This window comes from Bubalus kerabau, chromosome X, assembly GCF_029407905.1.
Source record: "Bubalus kerabau isolate K-KA32 ecotype Philippines breed swamp buffalo chromosome X, PCC_UOA_SB_1v2, whole genome shotgun sequence".
NCBI lineage: Eukaryota > Metazoa > Chordata > Mammalia > Artiodactyla > Bovidae > Bubalus > Bubalus kerabau.
In genome coordinates, this window is record NC_073647.1 from 84,090,139 (window position 1) to 84,101,132 (window position 10,994).

The following is a 10,994-nucleotide window of genomic DNA, read 5'->3' on the forward strand; positions in this document are numbered from 1 at the left end:
GTATTTTGAAAGTATTTTGGAAAGAAGGCATGCTTTTCTGTAATTTTGTAGATTCAAAAGTGCCTATCCATTGTAATGGAGGCAGCATTTGCATATTCCCATCAATGTTCATTAAAACCTCACTTTACTATCATTCAACTAAATATAATATGTTACTAACCTAAGGTGGCTGGATTTAACAAGTAAAATGCAGGATATTCAGCTAAATTATTTTGTTTTTTGGTATTCTAATGCTTGTGCTCAGTCACTATGTTGTGTCTGATTCTCTGTGACCCATGGACTGTAGACCACCAGGCTCCTTCATCCATGGGATTTTCCAGGCATGTATACTGGTGTGGGTTGCCATTTCATCTTCCAGAGAATATTCCTGAACCAGGCGTTGAACCTCGTCTCCTGTATCTTCTGCATTGGCAGATGGATTCTTTACCACTGAGCCACTCAAATATTGTCCTGTATCTTAACTTTCAATTTTATGGTCTGAACTTTAATGTTTTTCTCTGCTTTTCAGATAATTAAAATTTGCTTATTAAGAAATTAACAAAACGTAAAACAAATACAAACAACCGTGTTCTATACCTTGGAACACATTTAGATTACTCTCCCATACTAGTGTGCTGCTGCTGCTGCTAAGTCACTTCAGTCGTGTCTGACTCTGTGCGATACCATAGACGGCAGCCTACCAGGCTCCCTCATCCCTGGAATTCTCCAGACAAGAACACTGGAGTGGGTTTCCATTTCCTTCTCCAATGCATGAAAGTGAAAAGTGAAAGTGAAGTCGCTCAGTCGTGTCCGACTCTTCGTGACCCCATGGTCTGTAGCCTACCAGGCTCCTCCGTGTATGGGGTTTTCCAGGCAAGAGTACTGGAGTGGGGTGCCATTGGCTTCTCCAACTTACTAGTGTACCCAGATCCAATAGAGAGGTAGATCCTCTCGCAGTCAGAAACCAGTGGGTTTTGTAGTCAGACAGACCTGTCTGCCACCAATTCTCAACTTTCAATTCTTTGTATGTAACATTGGGTAATATATACATAAAATGATTGTTGTGAAGGTTAAATGAAATAAAATGTGTAGAGTGCCACACATGTATTTATTTGGCTCTTTCTTCAGACAATTAAAATATTTAATTATATTTACCAAACTCTTCTGGGGCAAAATCTTGGAACTAGTACATTTCAACGTTTACTTTTATTATGAAATCATTCAAATATATCCAAAGGTAGACATAATAGTACCAAAATCCCATGTACTTAATACTCAGCTTCAATAATTATGAACAGGTTGCCATTTTCATCATCTCTTATTTTTGTTCCTGGAGACTTCTAAAGTGTATCCCAGACATGATATACTTTTACACACATACTTCAATATATATTAGAAATATATTTTACAATAAAAACCACTCTCTTTTTCAAAAATTAGCTGAAAATTGAAATTACCTCCCCCATTACTTGACCCTACCTGTTAATTGGTGTACCTTGTAAATTAAATGTCAAAAAAAATTGGTATTGAGATACCTAGATTATAGCACTCCAGAATTGACTGCAGATAAGATAAACACAGAGAAAAGTCTTCACCCAAAACAAAAAAAGAGACTTCACTGCTAAACAGTTAAAAGCAGCTTTACATAAACAAACAAACAAAATTAGGAAATGAGAAATTTTATTTGCCATTACAATTTCATTTTTGCACCAATGGAATGAGACTAGGTACTTGAAACTAACTGAAGCCTGCTATTGGATATACTTTATGTTTGAAAGCCTGCAGTTACTAAGGTGACTTGAAATCCAGATACTAATAAATGAACCAAGCTCCACTATAAATATTTATATGGGATTATTCTTCTAACAAATTAATTATTTGAACTTCTGTATCTGTGTAAACATTAAAGTTAAATGCACCATCACTGACACATAATATTTAAAGCAAGCAAAGTAAAAGTGAAAAGTAGAATATGCACACGTATAAGATTTCTATTTCTATGTGCATTGACAACTGGGCAAATTTTAGCCAATATCAACTCCCTGAAAATTTATAAATTCCAGTAGGGATAGAATGGGAAATAGAAGAGATGGAGATTCGAAAGACATGGAGTATATCCTCAAGTTCTACCTCTAACCAGCTAGATGGCATGAATAAGGATGATGTGAGATGAATGCCCTCCATTGTAAAGATGTTGTATAAAACACACTGATTTTTAGTGCTATATACTTTTTTTTTTATATGATAAAGAATCTCATGGTTTTAATGAAACAGCAAATCTGCTAGGTGAATTGGAGGTTTATGTGGTAACTGTTTCCCACCTAGCAGTGGAACACGTAGATGGAAATATGCATGCAAGTTGAAGGTATTAATGCCTGAGGGCAGCAGAAAAACCCACTGTCTATTTCAGCATCTATTTTCAGGATTTTTGCAGGTTTACTCAAATGAGTTTGCAGTCAAAAACTTCCCCTTTCCTCCCTTCTTTCATCTAACCCTGTGTGGGTTCCTGCACCCTTCTGACCTCCAGAGGTAAGGTGATAATGGAGAAGGGCAGAGGGAGAAAAGGATTGGTGAATTTTCTGAATTGGCCTAATTGAAAAACAAAGCTAGCTACATTTTATCCTTCCTGGTAAACATTTGTTGAACAGAGTAGAGATAGATATTTCTTTTCCTTTTAAAATCAATGACTGCTTTGTGGTTTAACGAATAATTTATTAGTCTTTGAATTTGATAGGTTTTCATCACTAACATGAGCCAAACCATTCCAGTCTGTTCAAATACTTTTGATTTTTACATCTGAGCAGAACTTTTCTGGGATATATGTTCTGTACATGCAGGTATTATTAAACAGGAAACTGGTCCAAATGACAATGGATGTCTTCTCTACAGCTAGCTTCCAGTTTCAAATTCAATATCTCACTAATTACAATTAGTGTTTTATTTATATTTAAACATGCAAGCTTCTTAAATTTACACTCTTAATTTTATGAATGGAGCCTTTATTGAACCTTTTTTCTTACTTGCCTCTCCACTCTACTTTAAAATTCTCTTCTGAAGCTTTCTCCCCTTCTCTACCACAGTGCTTGGGCTTTGCAAAGTAATTCATGAGTGCAGTTAAAGAGAAGTCTTTAACAGCTGATCTGCATTTTTTTTTCAGCACAATATCATCTGACAGTAATAGTTTGAATAAGGTGTACTTTTTGCTGGGTGGAGCAAAGAGTAATAAATTAGTTTTGAACTTTTATGATCTTGTATAACAGTCTACAACAGACCCTTATTCAAATTAATTGTAAAAGTGAAAATGGATTAATAACTGTTGTACTATATAACCTTTTACATAACTATAGCCTGAAGAAGTGCACACTTTAAGAGCTACTACCTTATTTCATTCTTGTAATTCTTAACAGAAGACCCTTTCTATTATAGAAAAAAAAATACATAAATAAGCAACTGATTGTTTATAGATTTATTTATGGAATTTATTTTAATAAAATATCTCTATTTTTCCCTGACATGATTGGGAGATGCAGTGGAAAGCAGGCTCAAAGAAGAAAACTATCAAAAGTAATTTGACATTAAAGGGCATACTAAGTAGTAGAGATGCTGCGTTTCAGGAGACATCATATTAGATTATATTGTATTTTTGTAGATTTATTATCAATGGCGTGTCATTTGTCTGAAAATTTAAAAAATAGATGTAATAATTTTAATAGGCCACAAGACTGTAAGTAGGTAAGCCCAGAACCAATATAGTTATTTTCCAGAGAAAGAGTGATATTTAGTGACTTCCCCACAATAATTACCCAGCCCTGTTCTATATTTTAGTAGCTGAATGAAAAAGAAAACCCAGATCTTCAGACTCCCGTGTTAAAACTACCTCTCTGTCACTAAGAATGTTTGCACAATAAAGTCAGATACATCTTTTTTAATGCCGGAAACCACTAGATTATGATTCAGTGCAGCAAAAGTAAGGAGGCTCTTCATTTCAAACTGTTCAAAAATTTTGAAGGTGTGAGAATTGGAGAGCCCCCTCAAGGTGCTTAGACCTAAAGTAATTCAGTGACAGTCTAAGATGGACTTCAGAAGCAACATTAGGGTAAGGATAAAGAAATTAGGAAACAAACTCCACACCCTAACCAGCTGTGAGACTAGGCAATTCCCTTCCTTTTTTTGGTTTTAGATTTCTTATCTTTAATAGGGTTAGTTAGACTAGAATTAGTAATTTTTTGTGGAACAGATAGCAGTTTAGTCTCAAAAAAAGTTTTAAACTGTATATAAAACTCAGGACCCCCTCATCAGAAAATGGGAAACAGCCATAGAGCCACCCTCACTCACACCCATATTTATACATCATTTTATCAACAGTTTAAAGAGATTTGTTTACACCTAAAGCTCTTATATAGACTCCAGTTTAAGAATGGTGCTGTGAATATTCGTTCAGTTCTAACAATTTGATTTTATGTTTTTCTAATGCGGTTAAGTACAAGTTATTTATGTACACTGCATACCAGTGAAGATGACTACCCAGTCAAAATATTTAAAACCTAGGGCAGGCAAGGGTTTTTCCCAGGATTATTATCCCTTTTGATGGTCTCATATTCTTATGTCCAGACTAAGAATCCATAATGACAAAACCCTGAAAAGAAACCTATTAGTTTTAGAAAATGGCAATATCAAAGTTGAAACAATTGTTTAAATTTACTCACTCAATTCTTAAATAATTATATATAAATTTAATGAAGCTAAAATCACAAGTATTTTTCTTAATAAAACTCAAAATTATAAAATTAACAAAATTCTTTAGGCTTTCATCAAAATTATATTTAATATAAATTAGGTATATTTTAGTTTTGTTGTTGTTGTTGATATTATCTGGGAGAGGGTTTTCACATCTGAGAGTATTTAAGGCCTAAGAAGGTCTTAAAACTGTTCTTATCTGACTCCTACTCTCCGGTTTTCTGCAAGGAAGTAGTGTTTTGTATCAGGGCCGTAAGATTCACATATACTACGACCCTATCTTGAAAACATTTTTTGTTAATAAGAAAGGAGAAAGCAGTTTCAGGCACAAGGAAACAATAAATCTTAGGCTCTTGATCCTGAAATTGTGGGTATGGGAGTGGGTATTGGAATGCCACCTAAAGTGCAAGCAGAGAGGAGAGAAAACAGGAAATTGTACTGTTGTTAGAATTTCAATGTTGGCTCAAGTAGTTTCTGCTTTCTGTAAGGTCTTTGGTGGTATGTAGTTGTTTTGTTTGTTTTAAACTCTTTATTACACAATCATTTCAATATAAAAAGCTGAGAGAATCATATAATGAGCTCCACTTCTAAAATTTATTTGTATTTTGTATATTTGTTTCATCTATTTTTGTGAATTATTTTAATTTTAGACATAATGATGGTTTACCCATAACTTTATCCATATGTATCTCTGAAAAATGAGGGCATTTTTCTAAATCAGCAAACTATCACTATTATACTTATTAATGGAATATATGATATCTATATATAATTTCATTTCTAGGTCATATTTGAAATCTTCTATTGTCCAAAAAATGTCTTTTAAAGCTTACTCAAATCAAAATATAATCAAACATCACACATAATTTTTTCTAATCTAACAGACTCCCATTTTCTTTTCTTTACAAGCTTGAACTGTTAAAAGAGGTAGAGACTTTGATTATACAGAATGTTTGATCTTAATTTAGTTATTTCCTTTCTGGTGGTATTTAATCCATTCCTCATATCCCTGTATTTCCTGTAAACTGAAAGTTAGGCTTAAAGGCTGGGTGAGATTTTTGGCAACTCTGTTGCATAGATGCCTCAGCATATCTCTTATTGCATTTTATCAAAAGGTGTATACTGTCTGATTGATAGGCTATTAGTAATAGTGAATGTTTGTTGGTTAGAGTGATAACAACTTGGTCCCTCCACTGTAAAATTTTATTTTCTCTCTTACGACTAGCAAGTAGAATACTTTTGATTATGCAAGCTTTAAAGGATGAAAGCCAGAGTAAATATAAGTGTAATAGAAGTGCCCCAGAATGTGATTTAAGAATTAACCCTTTTAATTCTTTTCAAATAATCTTTTTCATTTTTGGTGCTTAAGGCTGTCCTTTCTCCTTTCCTATTATCACCAGCTTTCTCTATAAAATATTGGGAAGTTGCTGGTGATATATTATTTTAGAAATGAACTTATGAGAAAATTCAAATATTTGCTCTTAATTACAATAAAAAATGACAGGAAATTACTTTAAAATTCACTTTGTCAGGCAGTTGTTTTAATAGAAACCAGTGTGTTTCATTACCATAATGTAAGACAGGAAAATATTTTAGAAAATTTCTTAAGTTTTTGTTGTTTATCACTTTTCATTTTGCAATATACTGTACTATTAAATCCTATGAATGCTTATACATTTTATCAAGCTCAGTTGTAACAAAGCACTTTTATAACTACAATAATATCCTTCTTCTCATATTTATGCAATGCTTGTGCTGATTTCACTGACCTAGGTATTGCTAATACTGCAGAACTATTAATATGTAGTTTAGGTCTGTTTTCAGTAAATTGAGTTGCCTTACCAATTGATTAATCACAACTGGTTGTTATTTTTAATGGAAAATAATTTAAGTTTTATAACTAACATCTGTGGAAAATCTCAAAAATTGCTTCTGAGGAATTCTTTTTGATGACTAACTTTTTTTTTGGTAAACACACCTGCTTGACTGACAAAAGAATCTGAGATTGCTTTAAGGAGTGAGGTCAAGTGAAGGTTAATCAAAGGAAATGACAGTGAAAATGCATTCATAGCTTTTGGTAAATTTTTAGTCATTACAAACATGTTCAAGTGCATGACTCTGGGCATGCATGCTCACACAAACAGCATTGAAACATACATTCCACAGATACAGTTTTATAAAATTAGATGACTCTTTTATTCTTATGATTTGGCTTTATGCTTATATTTCTGCTTCAAATTAGAATTTTGAAATTTAAAAATTGGATAGACTAAATTAGCTAGAAGGCATAGAAGAATTCAAATTACTCTTTTTTGGCTTGGAATGGCAATGAATTTTGGGAGAACATTGAAACAGAAGACCTTATATATTTAGAATTTATAGAAGATATTAAAGGGAAAATATACAGAACTTTTAAAATAACATAGTTTGATCCAGAAAAAATCTAGGAATAGGTAATGAATGTTTTCTACACACCCTTAGCTGGAAAGTGAATATTTGAGCAATTTTTTTTTTAAATGTTTTAACTTGTTATACATACAAGTGGTTTATTTCCAAAAAAAGAAATTTTTTTTTTATTAAGAAATCCAAGTAGATTGTTAGATACATTCCCAAATAATGTTTAGTGATTATGAAAGTCTGATTAAATATTAATTCAATCCCATTTTATTGTTTTTGACTCCACTTTATCTAGACAAAATATAAAGTAAAAATGAAATGTATAAACAAACCAAGAAAAGGGATGTTTTAATATTGAAGATATTATTTCTTTGAAAGACATCTGTTAGCTGCAACAATCACTTGGTACTACTTTGATTTAACAGGATGTATTCAACTTTTAGTAACTATATCACTGCCTGAGACAACTGCCTGAAAGTAAGGAGGTTTCTTCTTTTTTTTTTTTTTTTTTCTTTTCATTTGAACTTATACAATTAATGTTACAAGGCATACCTCAGAGATACTGTGGATGGGTTCCAGACCACCCCAATAGAGGAAATATTGCAATAAAGTGAGTCACACATTATTTTTCCCATGCATATAAAGATTATCTTTGCACTATAGTGTAGTCTAGTAAGTTTGCAATAACTAATAAATGTTCTTTCCTTAATTAAAAAATACTTTACTGCTAAAAGATGTTAATCACCATCTGAGTTTTCAATGAGTCATAGTGTTTGTGCAGATTACCATAGCAAACATAACAGTAATGAAAAAGCTTGAAATATTGTGAGAATTACCAAAATGCGACACAGATGTGAAGTGAGCAAATGTTGTTGGACAAATGCACCAATAGACTTACTTGACACAGGGTTGCCACAAACCCTTAATTTATTTAAAATAAAACATAGTATCTATCAAGTATAATAAAGCAAGGTATAACAAAATAAGTTTTATATGTATTTAAAAATTTTGTGGCTGTGCAACAAAGACTTTTTCTGTTCCAATTTTCCCCAGAAAAGAAAGAAGAGACTAAATTTCCGCTTCAATGATAATTACTGACAGGAAAAAAAAAAAAAAAAAAAAAAAAAACACACCTCTTTCCCACTCTCTAAAAGTGTTAGATCACCAACAGTTATTAGATTTATTATAAGATCTTCTGAAGATGTTTTTTCTTGTATTAACATGGATAACTGTAGTGCAATCTATCTGAAGACACATTGGCAGACCTTTGCAAAGTTAACCTGAATGGATTACAAGGAACAGAAAGCCTTTAGTGTGAAACAAAACTGATGAATTTTATATCTTGGTGGACCTGCAAAAGTATGAAAATGAAAAAAAAAAAAGAAAAGGGGTGTTTCTACTATAATCTTGGTGGATCTATTCTTCTGAAAGAGTCTGTTTCTCTCTTCAATTATTCCCCTTGTGGCAGAAAATAAAGCTAGTGAGATGTACAATGTAGTAGTAATTAGTGTACTTTAATATCTATACAATCTGTATTTTCCCCAGGTAAAATCCTTTGGTATGTCACCTGGAGGATGCTACTAAAAGTAGGGTGTTATGAAAAAATGGGGATTTAAAAAAAACAGGACATCAGAAGAATTAAGCATTAATTAACTTAATTAAACTTTTAATTTAGTAATAAAAAATTCAAAAAACCATCCAGGAAAAATGTCCAGCTGTTAGTCCAGCTTCTAACATTGTTCTTTAACTCATTTTTCTTCCATTTTGCAGTGAGAAAATAAATACTCTTTTACACTTAAAGAGAAAAGGCATTATTTACAATATTTAGAACTACAGGCATTACAGAAGAGAAGGTTGATCATAAAAAGAGGTTAAGAAAATAATTTTAGAGTACTTTATGCTTATTTATCATAAGTGCTTATAATTTAGTCTTGTTCAATAAATTATGGATGACTCAAAGTGAAACTAAAAATCAGAGAGTCAGGCCTTATTTGATGGCCAATAATTTAATGTAGAATGAGAAGTGCTTTCATTATTTATGGATCTTTAATTGTCTAACTCCTAAATGCAAATGAGTAGTGTACCTAAAGAAAATGAACATGTCTCATAATCTCTGAATTTGTTTCTTTATCTAAGAAATAGAGCAAACACTATTTACTTCATAAAGCTATTGTTTTAGAATGGAAAGAAAGAATTTTAAGCCTTATCTGATTGGAAGCCTTTGTACATGTGCACATGAAAGTGATAAGTCAAAGTAATTGTTTAGAGAACCTAGTTAGAAATCTTCTTTCACTTTTAGATAATTTTAAAGGAAATGCTAGTTGTAACTTGAGCCAGCTTTATCTATATTTCTCTTTTTATGCATTTTCTATCAGAAATACATTTTGATTCCCTTATAAAATCTTTCAAAGCTGAAAATATATTTTATTTAAGTTTTTTTTAATTTTAACTTTTTGAATTATGAAAGTATGATAATATATTTTCAGAAGACTTGGTAAATATGGAACAAGGTTACATGTAGTTCTACTATAAATTATGATCTTTTGAGTAGATAAATTAAGATTTTTAATTGGAGAAGTTTCAATATCAACCTCTCAAAAATTAATAGGATGAATATACAGAGAAGTAGAAGGATATAGTAGACCTGAAAGGCACTGTGAACTAATTCAACATAATTAAGATTTGTAGAACTTTCACACAACAACAGGACACAAATTCTATTCAAGTTCCCATAGACTGTAAACTAGGAAACACTGCAACATATCCAGGGACATAAAACAAGGTGTAAAAATTTCATGGTCTAAAGATATTGAAATCATAGTCTGTTCTATTATCACTGTGGAATTATGTTAGAAATAAATATTAAAATATACTTAAAAATAACCCACATATTTTCAAGTGCAGTGTGACATTTACCAAGAGACATTTTCCAACTTAGCCATCGAAAGCCTCAATAAAGTTAGGCTGAAAAAAAAACAAAGAGGGTGACTGCAAAGAAGAAAGAATTTAAATGAAAAATTAGTATCAAAATTAGCAATTAATATTAAAGATATTTTAAACAAAATCCTATGTATTTGGAAACTAAATGTCCACTTTCAAATGATGAGTGTATCTAAGAAGCCATAACAGGAACATTAGAAAATATTTTTAATAGAATAAAAATGAAAAGAGAATTTACCAGAATGTGTTGCATGCAGCTGAAGCTGCTCAATGCAATTAAGTACAATGTGGAGCCTTGAATAAAGTATGAAAACAAATAATGGATACCAGCATAAAATTTTGTGAACTTTGAACAAAATCTGTTCTTTAGTTAATGATATTTGTGCATACATGCAAGCTAAGTCTCTTGAGTCCTGTTGGACTCTTTGCAACCCTATTGACGTTAGCCAGCCAGCCTTCTCTGTCCATGGGATTCTCCAGGCAATAATACTGAAGTGAGTTGCCATGCCTTCCTCCAGGAGATCTTCCAGACCCAGGGGAACTAACTCGCATCTCCTGCATCTCCTGCACTGGCAGGTGGGTTCTTTACCACCTGCACCACCTGGGAAGTGCAGTAATACTGCATCACTTGTTAATTTCCTGTTTGTTTACTTTTTTAACAACATAGTATTTATTTATATTAGAAGAATTGGATCAGAAGTTTCAAGCCTCATTCAAAAAAATTTTAATCAGTAAGATAATAAATTTTCTAGATTTTAGCAGTAATACTATATGCCAAAATACATGGTATTATATCAAAGTTTTGTGTGAATATAAATTAGAAATCTAGCATTTTGTTCATACTAAGTCAAATAAATGGAATCAAAATGTCATAAACATTTTTAGCTCGGTAAAAGTTCATAACTTTTCCAAAATATATGCATTATATATATAATATTATA